This window comes from Sitophilus oryzae, unplaced genomic scaffold (assembly GCF_002938485.1).
Source record: "Sitophilus oryzae breed Bouriz unplaced genomic scaffold, Soryzae_2.0 scaffold_1440_pilon_pilon, whole genome shotgun sequence".
Classification (NCBI taxonomy): Eukaryota; Metazoa; Arthropoda; class Insecta; order Coleoptera; family Curculionidae; genus Sitophilus; species Sitophilus oryzae.
This window is the reverse complement of record NW_022146105.1, coordinates 5,534,082-5,555,381: the sequence shown is the minus strand read 5'-3', so window position 1 is coordinate 5,555,381 and position 21,300 is coordinate 5,534,082. Positions and strand designations below refer to the sequence as shown.

General features: G+C 31.5%; 1 protein-coding gene across 1 annotated transcript in view; it reads left to right on the top strand.

Moving 5' to 3' along the window:
- Positions 1-7,986: 7,986 nt before the first annotated feature.
- The window catches only part of LOC115876914, a gene marked incomplete at its 3' end in the record, with an annotated part of 62,404 nt that continues 49,090 nt past the window's right edge, over positions 7,987-21,300 (top strand). The window contains 1 exon segment of the mRNA XM_030892963.1: positions 7,987-8,302.

The following is a 21,300-nucleotide window of genomic DNA, read 5'->3' as shown; positions in this document are numbered from 1 at the left end:
ATTGCGGTGCCACTTGACCCCCCTCCCCCTTTGAAAAAAGTTGGGGGATGACACCCCCGCTTAAAGGGTTAAAGATTTTGCAATAATTTTTAGGGCAAAATGTGTCCCCCTCACAAACAAAATTGAGGTGTTTTTGGATTTTTTGACGAAAAAAATACCCTAGCCGTTATGCCTTGAGGAACGTTTTCGATGGGCCACCCTGTAATAATTATAATATACTAAAAAATAATCACTGTCAATTTAAAAATAAATCGGTAAAAACCAATAAGTAAATTTACTTCTTTAGGGAGACTTTTTAAGATTTACTTTTTATATGTAATGTACTTTTTAAATAACACATAAAGTATTTCCAAAGTCACTTAAACTGGTTTTGGATTCTTCAGTTAGTAGGAGGGTGAAAATTTAGGGTTGTATGTATTTTTTTAATGCCACATCATAAAAAATTAAAAAAATTGTCCAAAAATTTAAAAAAAAACTGCGCTGGGCCACCCTTATCACTTAAAGGTATAAAAAAATAAATAACAACCTATTCTCAGACCTATTGAATATACTAAATACATATAAAATTTCATCAAAATCGGTCCACCGTTTTGAAGGAATATTTATATTCCTCCTTTTTAGCAATTTTTATATAATATTTATATTTTCGGGGGTAACTAAAACGATCACACAACGGTTCACATTTCCAAATAAATATGAAAAAGAATTTAGTCTTGGTAATTTAATTTAAGGAAAATTTAGATAATAATAACAACAATCTTCCAACATCAATCACTATGGTCATTCAAAAAAATGTTACATATTCTAGGTCAAAATATCACAATAGCGGCGTGTATGATAATCAATTGTTTAAAAAAGTAACCCATAATTTTTGTTAAATTAACTGATACAATGGATTTGGAAAAAACGCATTTAAAGATTTTATAAATCATAGTGTTTTGCTTCTCAAACAAGCTGTCAATATTAATCTAATCCAAATCAGAAAAATATTGCATACGAAATTTTAAAATATACAGTTCGTGGGTTCACCTATAGAAGAAATTAGGTTTCAACGAAATTTCTGTTCTAATATAATCGATAGTCATTGAAACTTCTTTTTCAGTCCATAGTACTTAATCAAATGATAGCACTCAATTGTCAAATTTCCCAGATTTGTCAGCCAATGACTTTTTAACTATTTATGGATAACCATAAACCGATATTCGAAAACTATCCAAGCACAGTTTAATTAACATTCAGCTGAATCTATTTTCTTATTTTTTAGTATTCCACGAATCATAATCATTGCCATCTATGTTAATTACAGTGACAAAAATATCCGTACGGCACTTTAGAGTTAAATAATATGAACAGATGGGTATCGAATTCACTTATGGTCGAAATATATTGCAAACATAATGGATATGCTCATAAAATAGAATTTACGACTTGAGAAATTACACGATAAACTATTTTATTGTGAAGAAAGAATTAACTATTGTCTTAAACAAATAATGTAGGTATTTTTTAGAAAAAGTATGCAACATAATACTTAAAGCGAAAGGTAAAGAAAATTCATTAATAAAAGATGGATTTGTGACTTCAATTCATTATATTTTTAACAGTTCAGAACGTTTCTATTGCTATAATAATTTTTAATTGGTATCATTGATCTATAATCCTTCTCAGGTACAAATGCAGAAGATGTTAAACGTAGGTATAAATACAGCGTTGTGTTAAGATATAAAAACAAAAGTACTTCATTGGTTAAAAATGTTGTGATTATTAAATATTATGCTTTCCATATCTTTTAGATTGTAAGGTTTTAGATGTCCAGATTCACTCGACTAAAATCTTTATGTTCTTGATAAATGCACAATCTTTGAATTCAATCTTGAGCCAGTGATGTTCTTGGATTTCAACTGGACTTCGAGTGATCCTAAGGTTTCTGCGATGATGAAACCGCAATAACCATATAGAATTTTGTATATATAATTATTATCTGGTTTCGTTTTCGAAACACTGCTTCTGAAAAGTTTTATCATCCCAAACTGGTATTAATCTGTCACATTTTTTTTAAATTCTTTTAGTTTTGCTGGTCCTTGAATGACACCTTGACACAAGGCCTTGAATGACGGCCGTGACGCACGAGTTAGCGAGTGGAAAATTGGTTACGGCAGTGTTGCCACAGCCACCTAATTCGGGATAGACCTACCCCTTTATAAAATAATTTAACCCCGCAATCTTGTGACAACCTACCCCGATGAAAAATAAGCTTGAGGCAATACTGGATAACGATCTGTGCCATACGCAGCTATAAAAATCACTATAATAAACTTTGATACTGTACCAACCTTCATGTGTAGCAATATCCTCTGGTTGTGTGCTAGGAAGTAAATTTTCATGCATATTTTCATCGATAGGTTTGTAGCTTCTCAATAACGGTATATGTAAAGCATCTAGCTCTCTCTCTTTTGCCAGCTCAGTAACTCGTATTTTCATTGGAGCACACTGTCATATTTATTTCAAACCAATAATCAACCAGAATATTCGTATAATTTAATCAAATAACTGTAAATTATTATAAATAATGAATAACGAACAAAACCTTTAAACAAATACAGACCACACAAAACCAATTGTTGTTTAGTCAGAGATATGGATGTAGTAATATTTTGGTTTAATGGCTACAGCTGCCAGGGCTACCTGGCCGGATGACAGAATTATCGTTTTTTAATAAAAATAAAAAAAAAACATTATAAAGCAAGAATAATATACGGTTTTATATTAACTCTAATTCTTTTGAAGTTTATAAAAAAGCATTCATAAAAATATATATGTTACGGTTAAAGTCCGATGTCCGGTTAATGTCGACATTAACATGTTAATGTTTGGGTTAGGTTATGTTTTTGGTGGTTTTGTTGTGTGTTATTCTCGAGATTAACCGGGTAATGTCGACATTAACTGGACATAACCATCAATTTAATAGCTGTTAGTAAGAAGTTTCACTTCAAATATGCGCACATAATGCGCACATTGTTGTTTTTTTCTCTGGGTGCCTTTTCCGGGATATTTTGATTCAAAACAATTTAAACTTAATCACTTAAACTTCTCTACTTTTGATATGATATAGTTGCAAACGTGTATTGAAGAACGAATGAATGAAGAATAAATGTATAGATGTACTATGGTAAATTTATGTAGGTAATACTGATTAGGTAGTGTTGATAATACGTACTTTCAGATTATTTAAAATCATACTGTCTTATTTACGGAAGACCTACAGACGCTCGTGGGTTCAATGATGAATACCAATAAATTGGAAAAATATCATAACATATATAACACAGGCGAAACAAAGTTATGATTATCTCGAAAGCATCTTTAAATAATAATGTTAGCTAGTTAAAAATAAACCGTCATAAAATGAAAGGAGAGAGATTTAGATATTCAGACTTCCTTATTACTTCAGACCTGGAGTAATAATCAATATTTGGGACTATTAACCTAAATCTAGCCCTCAGATTGACATTCCTGGAATGTTATATCTGATCACAGTTTGGTGTGGAAAACACATTGTATGGTGTGGAAAATTCTTGAAAATAATTTAAACACGCACGACAGCATACCTTGGCCATTCATTATGATACAATAAGTACTCCCTGTTACAGGTTACTCCCCATTATTATGCAGGGTAAAGTAGATGGAAGAAAAGGAATCGGAAGGGGAAAAATTAATGGCTGAGGAATATCCAGGAATGGACAGGCGTGGGAGTGGAAAAGCTGTCTCCTGTTGCTAGAAAGTGTGGTCACCAACCTCCGTTCTTCCACAGCTGCTTTTCATCAACTAAGGACTATAGGCTTTTGCTAGATTCTTGCACTTATCACCGTCTTAAACCATCAGTTACCAATTTTCACCAAAAACTTCATTATATTGTTACTAGTTACTAGGGTTTAATTGGAATTCGCGGTGTACCGGGACTTCCCGTTTCTTTTGAAACATCAAAGAACCGGGACTTGTTAATTCCTGGTTCTTTCGGTACGGTCGGGACTCGATAATAATAATTAAATACACATTTCTTGTTATGTTCGAAAGACTTTTGAATCAAACTCTTCTAAATAAGTATTGATGTTATCTCTTACTGTTCTTACTTCTGAAGCTATTTTGAAGTTTCTATAATGTTTATTAGCAATTATTGAAGTTTAAATATGTTATTTTATTATTTAGTATAATATTGCTGAAGGTATTAGTTATATTTTTTGTTGTATGTTTTATAGGCATTTGCATCTTTAATTGAAAATGTTATTTTTTTTTCTATTTTAGTTAAGTTGGTTTCGAGGTTGGTTGATATTGTTTGATGTAATTTTTAAGCTACCTGTGTGATTTCTCTTCTTTTTTCGCTTGTGTTCATGTTTACTTTCTGACAGTTTTGATGACTTAATTGATATTATTTTCATTTGAAATTTAATTTAATTTTCATTTGAAACTTAATATTATTAATCGGTTTTACTTTTGAGAACCCTCCCTTGCTAGCTACCCATACAGCACATCAAATCACATTTACGATATGTTTACATTACTAGATGTAGACACAGGGTGACACAATTCTCCCGATGTAAATATGCAACGTTTACACATTGTAGTTCAACACGTATGCACAAAGGTTAAACGTCCGCCTCACAATGTAGCCACAGTATAGCATTTACGTATACATAAAGTAAGGGATACACAGTGTGCCGTAGGATACACAGTGCTTGTGTATTACGTTTAAACTATGTTTACACATTGCAGTTGTACTACTGCGTGTATACGTATGTATTTTGCTTCGTATATACATCTTGTGCTAGATAAAACTACTTCTTATGAACGAATTTAGGAAATAATACAAGTTTTGATGCCTAACTTTTCGTTCTTTTTAAGAAATATTTATTCAATTATACCAATTATATCTTTTTAGAACGAAAATTAGGAATGCAAAACTTTGTATTTTCCAAAAGTATCTCGATCGTAAGTTCAAAAATAGCCATTTTTGTTTGTATTAAATGTACCATTTTCTTCCATAAAATGGATTCAGTGGTTAAAAATAAAATTCTTATATTTCTTTATATCATAGAAGAACGCAATAGCGCAAATAACACAATAATAATAATTATTTACACCACTTAGAAACCAGAAGTAAGAAAACACTGTAAAAGAACAGAATTTGTATCAAAATGTATTAAAATATAAGTACCTAGTATAACAACTTATACTAAAATGGTAAACACTGGTATATCGCCACTATTTGGAGGACCTCGTTTAGTCATTTTTCTCCTCTTTTCCCTCAAGCAGTTGATTTATTAGCATACTCATTCATCGAGGCACTCTGTTGGACTTTGTTGTAGTGTATTTCCAGATTAACAATCTCACCCTTAAATTTTTGCCTGAACTGATTATTGAATATTAAACATATCACAATATATCAGTCCATCAAATAACTTACCGAATATCAGTGTAAGAAGTTCTTTGAAGTGTTTAAAATCTTTCTTTCTCTGAGGTCCATTTAAGATTTTCATTATTTTCCAAGTTAAAAAAATTATATTGCAGAGCTAACTCAGCTAACCTCTTTATCATTATACGAGAATATTTGGAGTTTTCATTCATTGGAGTCAAAATTTGGTAAATTGGGTATCAGTAAGAGAGAGTCGCTGCTATAATATTAATAATACTCTTAGGAAGGTGTAACAAGCTAATTAAAAATTGGTACTTACCTGAAAATCTCTTTTAAACTAAACACAAACAGAACATTTATATAGAGCTTCCGAATGATAAAACAATAATGGCTGCTAAACACATACCACTCTAGAAAGGAGAAAGGAGAGGACACATAAGATACACAGTTGGTCAGTTGTATCTACGCTGAAACTATCCGCGCATGCGCACACCTTCATTTCATGCTAGAATGTAGACACAACAGTACACTATTACAAAGTGTCTATATAGATATTTATATTATGTGTATACGTCACATTTTTACAAGGTGCGTACTATAAGCACAACTATGATACGAAGTATCACACAGACATATGACATATACATTGTATGTCTCATATACCGACGTCAGATTTCATCATTTTAATAATTATTTGTTACGTTACAAAAAACTCTTTAGAATAGTGCATACGGTATACAACTAGTAAACACTGTATCACACAATTCTATCAATATAAACCTGCGTGTATCTCATTATGTATATGTTAGAACTAGATGAACAGTTTTGATGACTTAATTGATATTATTTTCATTTGAAACTTAATTTTTTATCGGTTTTACTTTTGAGAACCCTCCCTTGCTAGCTAATTAACGAACTCCACAATCGTTGAATGAAAATATTTTAGTACGGTTCAGGAAACTCTAATTAATACTACCAATTAGGGTTCAGATCTTTTAGCCATCACAGAACCGGGCCTCGGTAACAATAGTTAAAAAAATATTTTTTTGTTACGTGAGAAAGTCCTTTGATACTTTCTAGCGGTTGAAATCAAACTCTTCTAAATAAGCAATGATGCGATTATTGTTCTTGTTTCTTTTCTCTTTTGAAGTTCCTATAATATTTATTATGTTATGTTTTAATAGATATTTGCATTTTTAATTCAATATTTTAGTGCTTTTGTCTCAAATTCAGTTAAGTTGGTTTATGTTGCTTGATGTGAAATTTAAGTTAACTATACTTTTTTCTTAATTTGTGTTCATGTTAATTTTACTTATTTTGACTGACTTATTTTTATTATGTATCGCAATTTTTTATCCATTTTACTTTGAAAAACCATCCCTTGCTTTCTGATTGATGAACTGCACTATCAATGCACAAAAATTAGTCAGTACCGAAAGTATCGAAAAAAAACGGGAAATCCTGGTTCCTAAGCGCCGTACCGAAATTCCCGGTTCCGAAAAACAGCTCCTGTTCCGGAAACCCTAATTGTTACGACTTCCGTGGCTCTTTATATTTAAAAAAAGGTTAAAACACTTAATTACTCTATTACGTGAACACAACGTAAAATACACTACTTAATAATGTCACAAAAATAACACATACCATCTATCGATTTATGGCCACTTTCGATCAATTTCTTCTGACTTCAACTGACTTTTCTCACCTAGACCGGGGAAACACTCAAGATCAACCTACTGGTCTTAGGTAGAGCTTGTTTCAACTTCCGGAACAACCTTTCCTTCTATTTGATTTTAAAATGTTATGGACTATTTCTTCATTGTCATTGTTTTCATCATCATTAACTTAATACCTCAGATAAATTTAAAAAATTTATGGCACTCTTGTTATCAAGAGCAAATACAGAAAAACAGTCAAAGTTGTAGTGGCTCTTCTAACAGGGCCCCATTTTAAATTGAATAGACATGTAAAGCTAATGGGATCTACTGAAGAAGCCATGGACAGGTTCTGTCAATCTGGAGAAGAAACTACAGAACACATTTGAATAGGTGACGATTGGGCCATTGACAGAGAGCATCATATTATGGAGGGTTCAATCTCCAAGTTGCTAGATTTTTTGAAAAGGATAGACTAGAAAATGTAACCTAAGGATCAGAAGAAAACCATCATAGATCTGAAAAGGGTTTATCTAGGATGCTGCTCGATGTTTTACCATAGTTATATCGTCTGTAGCTTTTACGATGTTTTCTTTTCTAAAAAAATAACTAAGCTGTTAATATTTCTTATTGTACACATCCAATTACAATGCAAGGCAAAGGTAGTACTACAATACCCAACGCAATGCGATTTTCGATTTTCTCAGAAACCAATTCTTTTATTCATTTTTTATAAACCTATTACAAGACATTCATAACTCCAGTCTTTACACCCATAAATCCATACGAATCAATACCGTAATAGGTTGTAAATTAACTATCTCAAGTTACGAGATTTATTGCTATCGCAAGGAGGATGGCAACGCTGGAGAACCCATCGTACTTGGCCAGACTGCAGCTTTTCAGACGGTTCACAAACCGACTGCGAAAGCAGGAGAACCAGTCGGCATCGAGCTTCGCCGCCGAACGATACGAAAGTACGAGAGACTAAAATAGACGGTACAAAACGTGTACCTCGCCAGTTTCTGTTCCAAATTTACCGGAATACTCGTCTAGCGTTAAGAAACTTAGTGCTCCATCAGTGAAAACTACTGTTTTTAGTGATAAATTGGATTTGTAGTGATATTTGGATTTGACACAGTGAACTTTATACTGTTTTGGTGAGAGTTTTTAGTGATCCTGTGATAATTTTGGATATTTTATCGGATCTGTTGCATTTTCGTTTTTATCAACTTAAGTAAGTATTTTTCTTCTATTGATCCAATTTTGTGTGTTGATGCCGAACTGTATTGTTAAATTTTTGTAAATTTAGGAAATATGACAATATCAATGGATATCGTACCAAGTATTTTAGTATCTTTTGAAGAATCTTTTTTTCCTTGATATGTAAAAGAAGAAGGTAATATAATGCAAAAGTTTGATGAAATTTTATGTTTATTAGCTATTTTATGGAATATTTTGAAGAAAACAAATTCAAATACCGTATGATCGAGAAAAAACGGCGTCAGCGATGGCTATGAAATGAAGATCGCTGTCATTTTATATGTAAAATTATATGGGTAATATCATCGATGTTCATTTCCAAGCCAACTGGACGCCGTTTTTATTCGATCATACGGTATAATATAATCAAAAAAAAATTCACTAGATACTGGTGTTATTTGAAGCAACAGTAACTGCATTAAAAATAACCATGAATGAATATTGAGAATATAGTATCTTTTAATAAGCAGAATATAATTATTCATAAATACTAAATTCAAGGAAAATTGATTAAGTTCATATGATAATAAAATTTATCTATTTTCGAGCACATTAACAACTCTACACATATTATACTTAACAAGATTCCTAGAAAATGATATAATCCTTAAAGGAAAACTTTTATTGACATGTAACAATTATAGATTATCTTTCTTTAATACTTTTCCACAAATGGGTGGGATATTATTCATAATGTCTTTGCTACTAAGTGTCTTTTTTTAAAAACATTTTCCCCATTTGTTGCAAGATTAACCATCATAAATCTGTCTGGTATTGTCCCCAATTTTGCTGTCAGATGTTGAATCCGTTTTTAATGGCGCAGCGTTATCAGTTGCTTTCAAAGAAGTTCTAGAACCATTTGGTTCACAGATTAATACAGAAACCTATTGAAACCAAATGCTAGTGAGACACAGTAGTAGTTATTAAATATATTTTTTTTAATTTATGAAATCTAGTAATTTAATATTAAAACTAAGTAATTACGATATCTTAAGGATAAATTTCAGTATAGAAACATTATTAAAATAATAAACTTAATATTTATTTCTGTTTAAACACAATTCTATTAGTTACAATTATCATTTTTATTATTTTATAACTAATAATTTAGTCAATTATCGACATAAAGAAAATTTGCCTCGAATTAAATTAAATGAGTCGATTCACGGTTTAATCAATTTAACTATTTTAGCCTCATTTCAATGTCATCAAAATAATAGAACACATGTTGTAATTTGTATTTCTGTAATGCGTTGGTGTATGAATATTTTGTGCAAAATATAAATTAACAGAGGAAATAAGTTTTAACCAAATTTCAGGAATTATAAATGTCAATGTTTAGTATTTTGAATAGGCGCATAAATAGGTACAATAAATATAGGGAAATTAAAATAACTTTGGTTGCACATCATAATACGACCACCAGCAAACTCCATAAGACGACGCATGGCGTGCAACGAAAATTGTTCCAATTTCCCTTATAATTTGAAGCTTGTGACGAGTAACGTAATTTAAAACTTACTAGAGAGCTTTAATTATTTAAACAAGTGCTTTAATAAACATTAATAATTAACTATTGCCTGTTAAAAAATAAATATGACTCCCCGCCCATTCCGAAACTTACATGTTTGCTTTCCAAAACTACCAAATATGAGTTTTTATCTTTGAGTTGAGATTGTAGTTCTTAAAGAACTTGCTTAGTCTTTTCCAATAAAAATTATGAAAATTTAGGATAGTAAGTAGTAGCATATTATCTTGAATGCAATATGGAATTTTCTGAATTGATAATTTTGTATTCAATATTATTAAGCACAATCAACAGAATAATTATTACAAAAAAATTATTTTCCATTTGTCATGGGCAGTATATTTGAAATTGTTTTTAAACTTCTATTATGGTCTTATTCCATGAAGAACGAATGAGAAATATGTCAGGACTACCGAGAGGTCTCAATTTATAACGTTGCCAACAGTTTTCTGAAAACTCGACTAGGCCTGACTGGTTTGTAATTCTTCTAGGAACAAGTTTATTACGTACTCTGGTTTAAATGAAAATATATCACACAATATGGTTCAAAACAGTAAAATGTTTCAAAAACTCCACATAAGAATTTTTAAAGCCGTTTAAGTATGTTTTTCTAGATATTTAGTCAAATATAACATGTGTTATACATTCAAAGAACCTTTTTCATTTTAAATATCCGTTATATGATATACCGGGTGGTGCATCGTCGTTGGGAACATAGGAAATTCCATGCAAACTTTGAACTGTCCAAATATTGGTTCCTCTATTATTTTTACATTTGAGTCATAAAAAGATTTTTAAAGGTCTGCGTATGCTGAATACACATGTCAAATTTGAACAGTTTTGGACAAGCCGATTTTAAATAATTTAAGAAAAACTGAATCTATTTTTAAATTAAAACTGAAAGGGTAACAATGAAAAACCTACTGTAAACAAATGCCAACGTACCTTACTGTTTAACCAGCGGATCTGAAGCTACGGAAGGAATGCGAGAAAAAAAAATCGATATTGCCACGTTTTTCTCTAAAATTGCAAAATTGCCAGACATGAACTATAAATTTAATATATTTTTATTATATATAATGTGTTTAGCATATATTCTGACGTATACTACTAAGGAATTTTAACGTAGTTCATATTGTTCGATATGTTTTATTTAATAACTTATTTCTCTTTCATTCTGTATAATCTGCTTATTATGAAAGTTGAAGATTTTTCAACGATATCATTGGCAAACAGGCATCGCCGCGCATGGCCGCCTATTCATCGAACATGTTTGGCGAGAGTACGTCACAGGATTTGTTACCACGCGGTTGCCATGGCTTTTACGCCTTTCCTATTCGCTTGCTTTATCCCCAACTTCACGGTCTCTTCTGAAAAGAGTAGGAATATTGAATACTATTGAAATATCCAGTGGCGGTGTCATTTTTTTGATCATTATTACTTTATTTCATTATTTTATACCGGTTATCCTAAACTTTATTCCTATATTTTTAGTATATTTGATAGTTAAGTTGTGTTTTATTGTTTTGTTATCTTGTTATAATGTTTTTCGTTCGTAGTTTTTAATTATTAATATCAAGTTTGATCGTATATTTGTGTTTTAAAACGAATAAATTTGTTAAGGGTAAGACGCTACATAGTCAGACAAGAGAAATAATAGCTAATTTATATAGGTAAGTTAATAATAACGTGGATGAAATCTCATTTGGTGTATTTCCTTGTGTTCATAATAGGGTTTGCGATGAAGAAGCTACAGAGAGTTCGCTTGAGTTGCCGCTTAAACGTAAACTTGAGCGGATATTTCTTTATACCGGAGTTAGCGTATCGGCTATAAAAAAATTCACACAGAAGATAAAAAAAGGCTGAAAACTAACCCCGATAAAATGATATCCTCTCTGGAAAGAAACGACCACGTGAGACTGCTGTCGAAAAGCTCGACGACTTTTTCGAAGTGGTCAGGAATTTGATAAATATATTTTATCTCGAATTCAAACTCGTCCCCACAATTAGAAAGCTTTTGCAAAAATTGCAGGAAGAATTGAATTTTCCTTTTGCAGGTAAACGCTTAGGGGGTTATTAAAATCAAATGAATTTTTTTGGCGTAAATATCAAAATAACAGATAATTATTAATGGAGCGGCCCATTATATTGCAGAGAGAGATTGCATTGCAAAAATATATACGCGAAATTCGAAAATATAGCCAAGTATTATCTATTTGGATGAAACATATGGGTAGACAATGACCTAACCTTTAAAAACTGCTGGCGGAGCGATACCATATCTGGTGTAATAGGCAATATTGGATCTACTAGTGAGTAAAATTATGTTTTGTTTGCGCTTCCAAAGTTAACTATTTTCAAGATTTTTTTGCTGGAAATAGTTATATCTAGAATTATGTATTATAGAAAAAAATATAGTTAGTACAGATATATAAATAAATATACCTCAAGACTCAGTCTTGATCATCTGCTGATGGCACACATGGTTAGCGAAACGTGCGTCCAGTGTAAAATTAAAAGTGTTTTGGTGGATTGTACTGATTTAGTGTTTTATTTTGCTGTGTAACACCAAAGGTTCCAACCCCCAGCTCTAATTATTTCTTCTATTATATTAACAACACAATAATAAAATGATTCAAAATATTTAAGGGAGCTTTAATAAAAGCTTTTAGTGTTTATCTGCTAACTCAACAGTCAGTGTTACCAACTCCGGGATTTTATCCCTAAATTTGGGGAGAAAAAATCTATATGGGGATTTTTTTAGGGAGTAAAATATTTTGGGGATATTTTTAGGGATAAAATTTCATTGGAATTTTACCGCTACCAAAGAGGAGATAAGACCGCTACTGCTATTTTTCAAAATTAATAGGAAAGAATAAATAAAACAAAATAATTTATTTATTTTAATCACCGAATCTTGGATAGCAGCTGTGGGGATTTTAGTTGTTTGGATTTAAGAAGGTTTGATAGCTTTAAGCAAATACGATTTGGCTTTAAGGAATAGTTTCGAACAGTTGGCTACACTGCTGTGATCAGACGTTTTAAGGTCAACCACTTAAAACAGAACAAATTGTTTATTTATTACTATTTATATTTCTAGGGTTTTTTCGGGATATTTTTTTAGGTTTTTAGGGATATTTTGGGGTTTTTTGATGCGAGCGTTTTAGATTTTTAGGGAGATAAATTTTTGAGAGTTGGGAACACTGTCAACAGTAACGATTCAAACAGCATAAAGTTTTTTGAAAAAATTATTAATCTGAGTATTATATTATTTATGATACACATTATTTTCATATAACACCGTACGCCCTGCCTATTTTATGAATGAAATTGGGCGTGTTTTGTTTACAACTGCGTTCCCCTGCCGATACCCCGTAGCTACAGATCCGTTGGTCACACTATAAGTGTCATCCTATAATTGTGTCATTGTCAAATTATATTTTCTAAACGTTAGGCGCTTGCCTCATTCGAACCAGTTTCAAATTACAAAAATGCATTTCGAGAACACTACCCGGAATTATAACATAGTAGCGTAGACAGCACAAGAAATTACATTTGACTACGATAAAAGCATAGATTGTCAACAAAGTATGTTGAGATTTGACTGGTTTTGTATTGTTACCTGTTCAGTTTTAATTTAAAAATATATCTAGATGCAGTTTTTTTTAAATTACTTAAAATAGGGATATCCAAAGTTGTTCAAATTTGGCATGTGTATTCGATTTAAAGAATCTATTTACGAGTTAGGTGTAAAATTAGTAGGTGAGTCAATATTTGGACAGTTCAAAAATTGCATGGGATTTCCTATGTTTCCAACAACGATGCACCACCCGGTATAATTACTTTTGCAATAATCTGAAATTTTGTTACTGAGACACATAAATATTAAAACAAGTATATTTAATATACAAACCGCCAGTGATTTTCGAATGTATAGAACCAAATTTCACTATGGTTATACATATATTTGCCGAATTAAAATAAAAACTTTGAGGCGTTTTAAGAGAAATATATATTGCCAACGGCCATCGAAAACAAATAATAATAATGAAATATATTTAATTGACCTAAAACCTTTCCCAATCACTTTTCCCAAAAAAAATACCACCTATCATTTTATTGATACGTCTATTGCTTTTTTATTGACATGTCTGATAGACTCTCGTTAGATAAGTTATATTTGAAACTAACAACGAGTACCGATTAGTTGCTAATCCCAGTTAGATACTAAGCGAGGGATAATACTTTCAAAAATTTTACAAATTTTATATGCATTTTTGGGTATTTTTTAGAAACTTACGTATTCTAAACACAAATTGGTTTGGTTGAAGTATTTACAATTGCTGACTATTATTTACTGCATTTTTTTAAGATCCCTGCAAAGAAATTCTATTTTCTTAAAAATTCATTATCGGATTTTCATTATCGGAATTTCTATAAGTTTATTGCCAATTTAATTAGGAACCAGCCTTAATGATTAAGTGCTTTTTAATGTTCATTTTGTAAAGAATTCACAAAATAAGTATTTCGGGTTGCTCGAAAATTTTTAGTGTCCCATTAAAATATAAGTTGCATGAAGATTGCTACAATTATATTGGGGTTTCTTTCGAATGATTTCTTCGATTTCTGGGCATATTGCAACGATGTCGCAGTTTGAAAAAACATTTCTGTTATTTCAATGTGTTTTTAGAACAAATGGGCGCACGGTGGGGTATTAGCATGAAAAAGGTGATCGAAATTCGAAAAAGCAAATGTGTTTAAGATTTTCCAAAAAAAGATAAATGATAAGTTAAATCATCTCTGCCATGAATGGCGTTGCTATGGGTGTGTTTAGTTGCATTCATTTGTTTCAACGAAACGTCAAAGTTGTTACTTCTCACAGATAAGAGGTAAATGGCTAAATTTTATGTTTAAAATTATAAATTGTTGTTGTTCTTGTGCTCTTTTACGTTTAAATTATCGTTTTGATTGAAAATGGCTCAGCAAGCTGCAGGTATGTATTCTACAAAACGTATTACCTATTTATTTTGATATTCTCTATACTAACGATTTTTTTGCAACTAAAAGTTAGCGTTCAGAAAATTTGATTAAATTTGTGACATTTTAATTATACTTAGAGATTTAGTTGCGCATTTCGAAGAATTCAGCATATTGTCTATATACGTTTTACTTAGTAAACATTGGGCTTTCATACAGTAAAATAAAATACTGCGACTTTTTGCGATTTTGCTGATAAAATGAGAAAAACATTCTTGGTTTCCTCTAATTTGCCAATCAGTGATATACTAATGCGAGGTGTAAACCGCGATGGCATTGTTGTGTACAAAGCGATCGCATTAGTGCCATGGAACAGTGATTTTTCTTTCTTTTTTTAGAATCGACGAATTATCCTTTATTTTGTTCATATTATTTCCTCTTTAATTGAAAATAGCAATAATTTATATAAGGTCTACATAAAAAAATTTCGATCAACTATCAGTGTCAAATACCCCTCTGTGGGGCGTAGGTATTAGCGAAATAGCCTGTCCAACGAAAGGATGTAGAAGTAGATTATATGGAAAGGGGAATGTTATCACCGCTATCTTATAGATAGTGTTTCTCCACAGAATCTTCATTAGCTGTTGTTTCTTAGCTTCGACCTACTGAGATATTCATTTTATTGTCCTGTTAAAAATCCCGTGACAACTCGAAGATGGTTGAAATCAAGGAAAATATTTGATTTTTCTCGGTCGTAAGTTTTGAGAAATGTTTTCGAGTGTCTTAGAATTAGGATCGTTGGACAATATAGTGTTGCCAACTTTCTGAAATAGAATTTTCCACGAAGACGGTCAAAATTTCCCGTTTTTTTTCTAAAAATTTCCACCAAATCTCAAATGCAATATAGTATCGCCAACACAATATTAACTGAAAATTTTAACATTTTACAAACAAATTTCGAAATACCGGGAGCGTCTCAAAAAGTGGCTCACCCTATAATTTTTTATTTTTCAGATAAAAAAAACGAGATTTCGTATGTTAGTATATGACATAAATTAGGATTGATTGACGTTTTCAATTAATTGTCTTTGGTCACTTCCTGTTTCACCGGAAATGACTACAGCTTTGATTTTAAATGGCACTCTCGGTATTTTTTACTTTATTCAATAGAAAATGACATTTTGAATAAAATGACATATCATATGTCAACTTTGACATTCTCGTTTAATAAAAATTGTATTTTAAAATTCAATCTAGAGTGCCATGGTTATGTTAAAAACACTAATCCTTAATCAAGGAGCCTTGGAAAATAGATTTGTTCGTCTAATGTTTTAGTGTCTTGTCCTGGCCAGTTAGAAAATGCTCAAATCGTATTTTTAATCATATCTCAATTTTCAAATGGAACGCGGATGGCTCATTAGCATATTTGGAAAAAGCATTTTTTACGAATAATTTGATACCACACACTTAGTATTTCGAGTCAAATTTTCGTTACGTTTAAAAAGTTATAGGGGTGATCCACTTTTGAGACGCACCCGGTATACCTATATTATGTATACTTTTTAATTTTTTTTTCGCGCAAAAAGAACTCATGTGCGTGATCCTGGGATCGAAACATACCATCCCTAGAAATATTTGCACTTATTTAAATCATTCACTATGTATTCGTGGGGAGGGCGTACAAGAATAATATCTGACGCCAACCGAAAATACGTATTTAATTGCGGTAATGCTTGTTTGAATAGACTCACTTTGCTGAGAAATGCGTATACGATAGCTGTTTTTTTACGAATAAAACATAAATTTAGAATTTTCCACAAATATGGTGTTTTGGGTTAAAATTTTCCTTTTCCCTCCTGATCTTCAAATTTCATACAAATCGGGAAATTTCCCACGAGTTGGCATCACTGGTTGGAGGACTATCATTTCAGGTTACGGATATCTTCTAGATTCTTGAGTTCTGCTTTAAGTTGGTTTCCACTAGTGACAGAGAGGATACATGACAACGGTCATCGATGACAAATGTGTCTATCACTTTATGCAAATTGTTTTCTGTCATTTTTGGATGTCGTCTGTCGAAACCTTCCCTCACTCATTAGACAGATTTACTGGTTAATAAGGAAAATGGAAAATACTATGCCTTGAAAAAAGTTTGGACATTTCACCACTGAAACAGAAGTCTAAAAAATAAAAATATATTTATTTTTGTAAGAGTCCAAAAACGACCGAGATAAATCAAAGGTTTTCCTTGATTTAAGTAAAAACAATCTTCGGACTGTCACGGGGTTTCTAACAGGACACTGACTCCTCAAGGAATACCTCAGTAAGGTGAAGCTGAGAAATAACGGCGAATGCAGATTCTGTGGGGAAAATGGGGAAACACCAAAACACCTTATCACTGAGTGCACCGAGACGACGGCCATGAACTTTGGTACGGCTGATGTCGAGGATGGAGAGCTGGCCTCTGTGGAGCCGTCTCAGATACTGGCTTTTGTTAAAGCCCTGAGACTGTATGATGAGTTATAACTCGTTATAACTCAAGAAAGGGGAACACCCAATAGATATGTAAGGTCGCGGTGATTCTCCCCTCCCAAACATCCTACATTCTACAAGAGTCCAAAAGGAATCCAGCTTGTCAGGGTTGCAATAATTTGAGTAATCAAAAAAGCATGCATAAGGTTTTAGTTTTTTTTGTATATTATAACATAATAATAATAGCTCCCGTATATAGCGTTTAACGCCTTGGGATTAGCAAGGTACAGCTTGCTATACTAGAGCCGTTCGGTATACAAGGAAGATAATGTGGCTAGCACTACGCTTCAACCGCCTATTATTACCTCAGGATTGTGAATCTCAAGTACTCATTTAAGGCTGAGTCGACCTAGGTACCCAAACTATTTTTATTTTAATAAAAATAGTCGGCTGATGAAATGCCGGGTGTGGGAATCGAACCCACACCTTGAGATTGGTACACGAGAGCGTGTACCTCTTCGCCACCGGGCACCTATTCTGCATCTATTATAACATACATATGTAAAACGTTTTTGGGCTTGCTGGATTGATTCCGCTTAAAACCATTTTTCTATAACCAAATAATATTTTTATTTTGCCTTTTGTTTCATTAATTATTGTTTGCTTTCAATGGCGGTATTTTTAGTAGTTTGCAGATATAAACTTTGTTGTTTACTTAAGAATTTCACTTGGAGAAATTATGAACTAAAAAAATCTAATTATATAGGAACACCAAAAGGAAAGTGTTAAGACTGTAACTTATAATCTTATTGGTTTTCTATTAATTAAGATTTAACTCTATTCGTAACAAATTAAAATGCATCGCCTAATTGGTATAATCTACTTCTGCGTCTATTAATTTCACCTCGAAGATACATATTTCAATCGAGATTTCTTATACGTGTAGCAGGAGTACTTCTAGAACTGCTTATATAGGAAAGTAATAATTTTCTTTAGTATTCCTAAAAATTATGGCGGTTTAAGTACAGCAGACAATTTATTTGACAAATTAGTTTGATTAAATGTTTTGATCTATTTATTGGAGAATATCAGAGTATAACTGCTGAGAACACTTTTGATATTATTTTTAGATATTTGAGATTATTTATGGGGTTTGTTTTTGAGATTTCTATTCCAATCTTTTTTACCCTACATGCTGTCAGTGATGGTGCACATTTTAAAATATTGTTTTTTGTCTGGTCAAATTGTATTTTTTTGGGTAAAATTTAGGGGTACTTAGTTCTGATTTATTTTGTTCTTTATACAAAATTTCGTGACAAAATTGCAATTTTTACAGTTTTTTGCTTATAAAAAAATGTATATTTGTCAGAAGTAATACCTCTATACCAAATAAAAGTAGACAAAATTTCCTACGATTTCTTCAGAAAAAGAATTCTTCTACCAAAAGGTAAATATCTTCTCCTTATTGTTAAGTAATTATTTAATGAGGACAACGTGTGTTTCTCGCAATAAGGAGATTGGCATCTTCCTCAGCTTGATGTGATACAATTTTTGCCTCTTTTTTGAGACGATGAAGACGACACTATGGAATCAGAAAATAATATTGCAGCAGATTACTTTCTTTGCATACTTGTGGATTTTTCTGTGCCGTTGGTGCTTTCACAATCTTCTCAGAGTAGCCATCAAAAATAAAAAGATAGAAAGAGAAAAATGTATTATTTGAATGTTTTACCAATTCGATGGAAATGTGTGGTTGAATTGTAATTATAATTCTGATTTCTATTTGTACAGTGTTGTTCATTACTGCAAGGGGTTTTTCACTTCACCCATAATGCCCTCTATACTTTTATATTTTAACAAGTGGCAGTATATTATTTCATCTGCAACTATACTTGTACTTAAGTTTTTTTTAAACAAAAAACTAACTATCGAGAAAAGATATACCTAGATGATAAAATAATTTTTAAATTCCTAGCTTTGCTAACGTACTCTACAAGGTGTTTCAAACTTTCACCAAAAGATCTTCATTTTGTTTTCCCTCGTATAAATGACAGATGACAACTTTTATTTTTAATTTAGAAAGAGATACAAAAAAGTCAAATAATTTAGCTACAAATTGCTTAAAAAATCATCTAAATGGGACCATTAGAACACAATATATAATAAAGTTTTAAAATAAGGTGCTCGTTTTTCGTGCCGGTGAGTGTATTTGAATCTCCCTGTAAGTGTGAATATTTTTTAGAATATGCGCTATTACTATATACCGGGTGCGTCTCAAAAGTATCTCACCCCTATAACTTTTTTTATTTTTTCAGATAAAAACGCGAGATTTGGTATATTAGTATATGGCATAAATTAGAGGATTGATTGACGTATTCAATTGTTTTTGGTCACTTCCTGTTTCACCGGAAATTACTACAACTTTTGATTTTTAAATGACACCCTCTGTATTTTTTTACTTTATTCTATAGAAAATGACACTCTGAATCTAGAATGACATATCATATGTCAACTTTTAACATTTTCGGATATGGTTTATTTGAAATTGTGACATGCGGTTTATAACGACAATTTGCCTCGAAATACCAAGTGTGTGGTACCAAATTATTCGTAAAAAAATACTTTAATCAAATCTTTTTTTCCAAGGCTCCTTGACTAAAAATTAGTGTTTTTACCATAGCACTCTAGATTGAAATTTAAAATGCAATATTTTTTTAAGCGAACATGTAGTGTTGTGGATTTGACCTGTCAATTTTTTTTCGTCAATTGACCAAAATAGTTTTAAAAGTACAATGAAACAAATAAAAGCAAATTAATATTTTATTTCATATAATCATTGAAATAATATATAAATAAAAAATATTTTCATTTTAAAACCAAAAAAATAAAATTAGAAAATTAACAAAAACATATTTCTATTTTAATTTAAAATAAACAGAGAACAATTATTGAAAGTTATTTTAAAAATACTTTTATTCCAATTCAAAACAAACAATTAATTGACATAAGTATAGACAGTGGTAATTTCTCATCTTCATAGTCGATGTCATGGATGTCGATGTCTGAAGACGAAGACATGTCCGCTTCAGAAGATGAACTTACATTGAGGCAGTAACCCTTCCATTTTTATTTATTATATTTAAATTATATTTAACATAAACAAGTTTATCAGATCTTCAACAATTCCCCAAGTTGACAAGTTCCATTCACAAGAAGCTGAGGAGGCCGGCATTCTTTGTAATTTTGTTGCAAGATTGTGAAGTACCGATTTATTCTGTCAACTGTCCCACCAAGTTGATGGTGTAATATCTGACGCGATTTTTACATACTGATTTGATACTTTTTACGGCTGTCCATATTATTCGATTATTGAATGATTTGATGTTGTTCTAAAATTTGATATCTCTCAAAGTATTTCAATTTCAGATTGATTGATACCAAGTTGTACGATCAACGTAGTCGCGCGTTGCAGTTCTTCTGGAGCTAGATTCTCTCCTTTATATCTAGGATCGAGTAAACGTGTCGGTACAGACTATATCAATTCTTCTTATTACTGATGCAGTTGTTATTTTTTCCGATATTTTTATGGAAATTCTCCGAATCGCTAAATATCGTAATCCTTGAAGAGGGTTATAGGTAAATTGGACATCACAAACGCATAATAATTATAAAATACCATATTATTATTAAATAATGATAGATAGATAGAAGATGTTATTTAAGACATTTTGACCGAATTTGACTGGTCAGATAAGAAGTATTCAATTGACAGTCAATTGACCAGCCCCAACGCTACGAACATGTCAAAACTTGACCTATGATACGAAAAACAATTGAATATATCAACTAATCCTCATTTATGTCATAATATATTAACATACCAAATCTCGCATTTTTATCTGAAAAAATAAAAAAGTTATAGGGGTGAGCCACTTTTGAAACGCACCCGGTATATAAAGAAAATTGTATTGAAAACATCCAGTGGCAGGGAACCC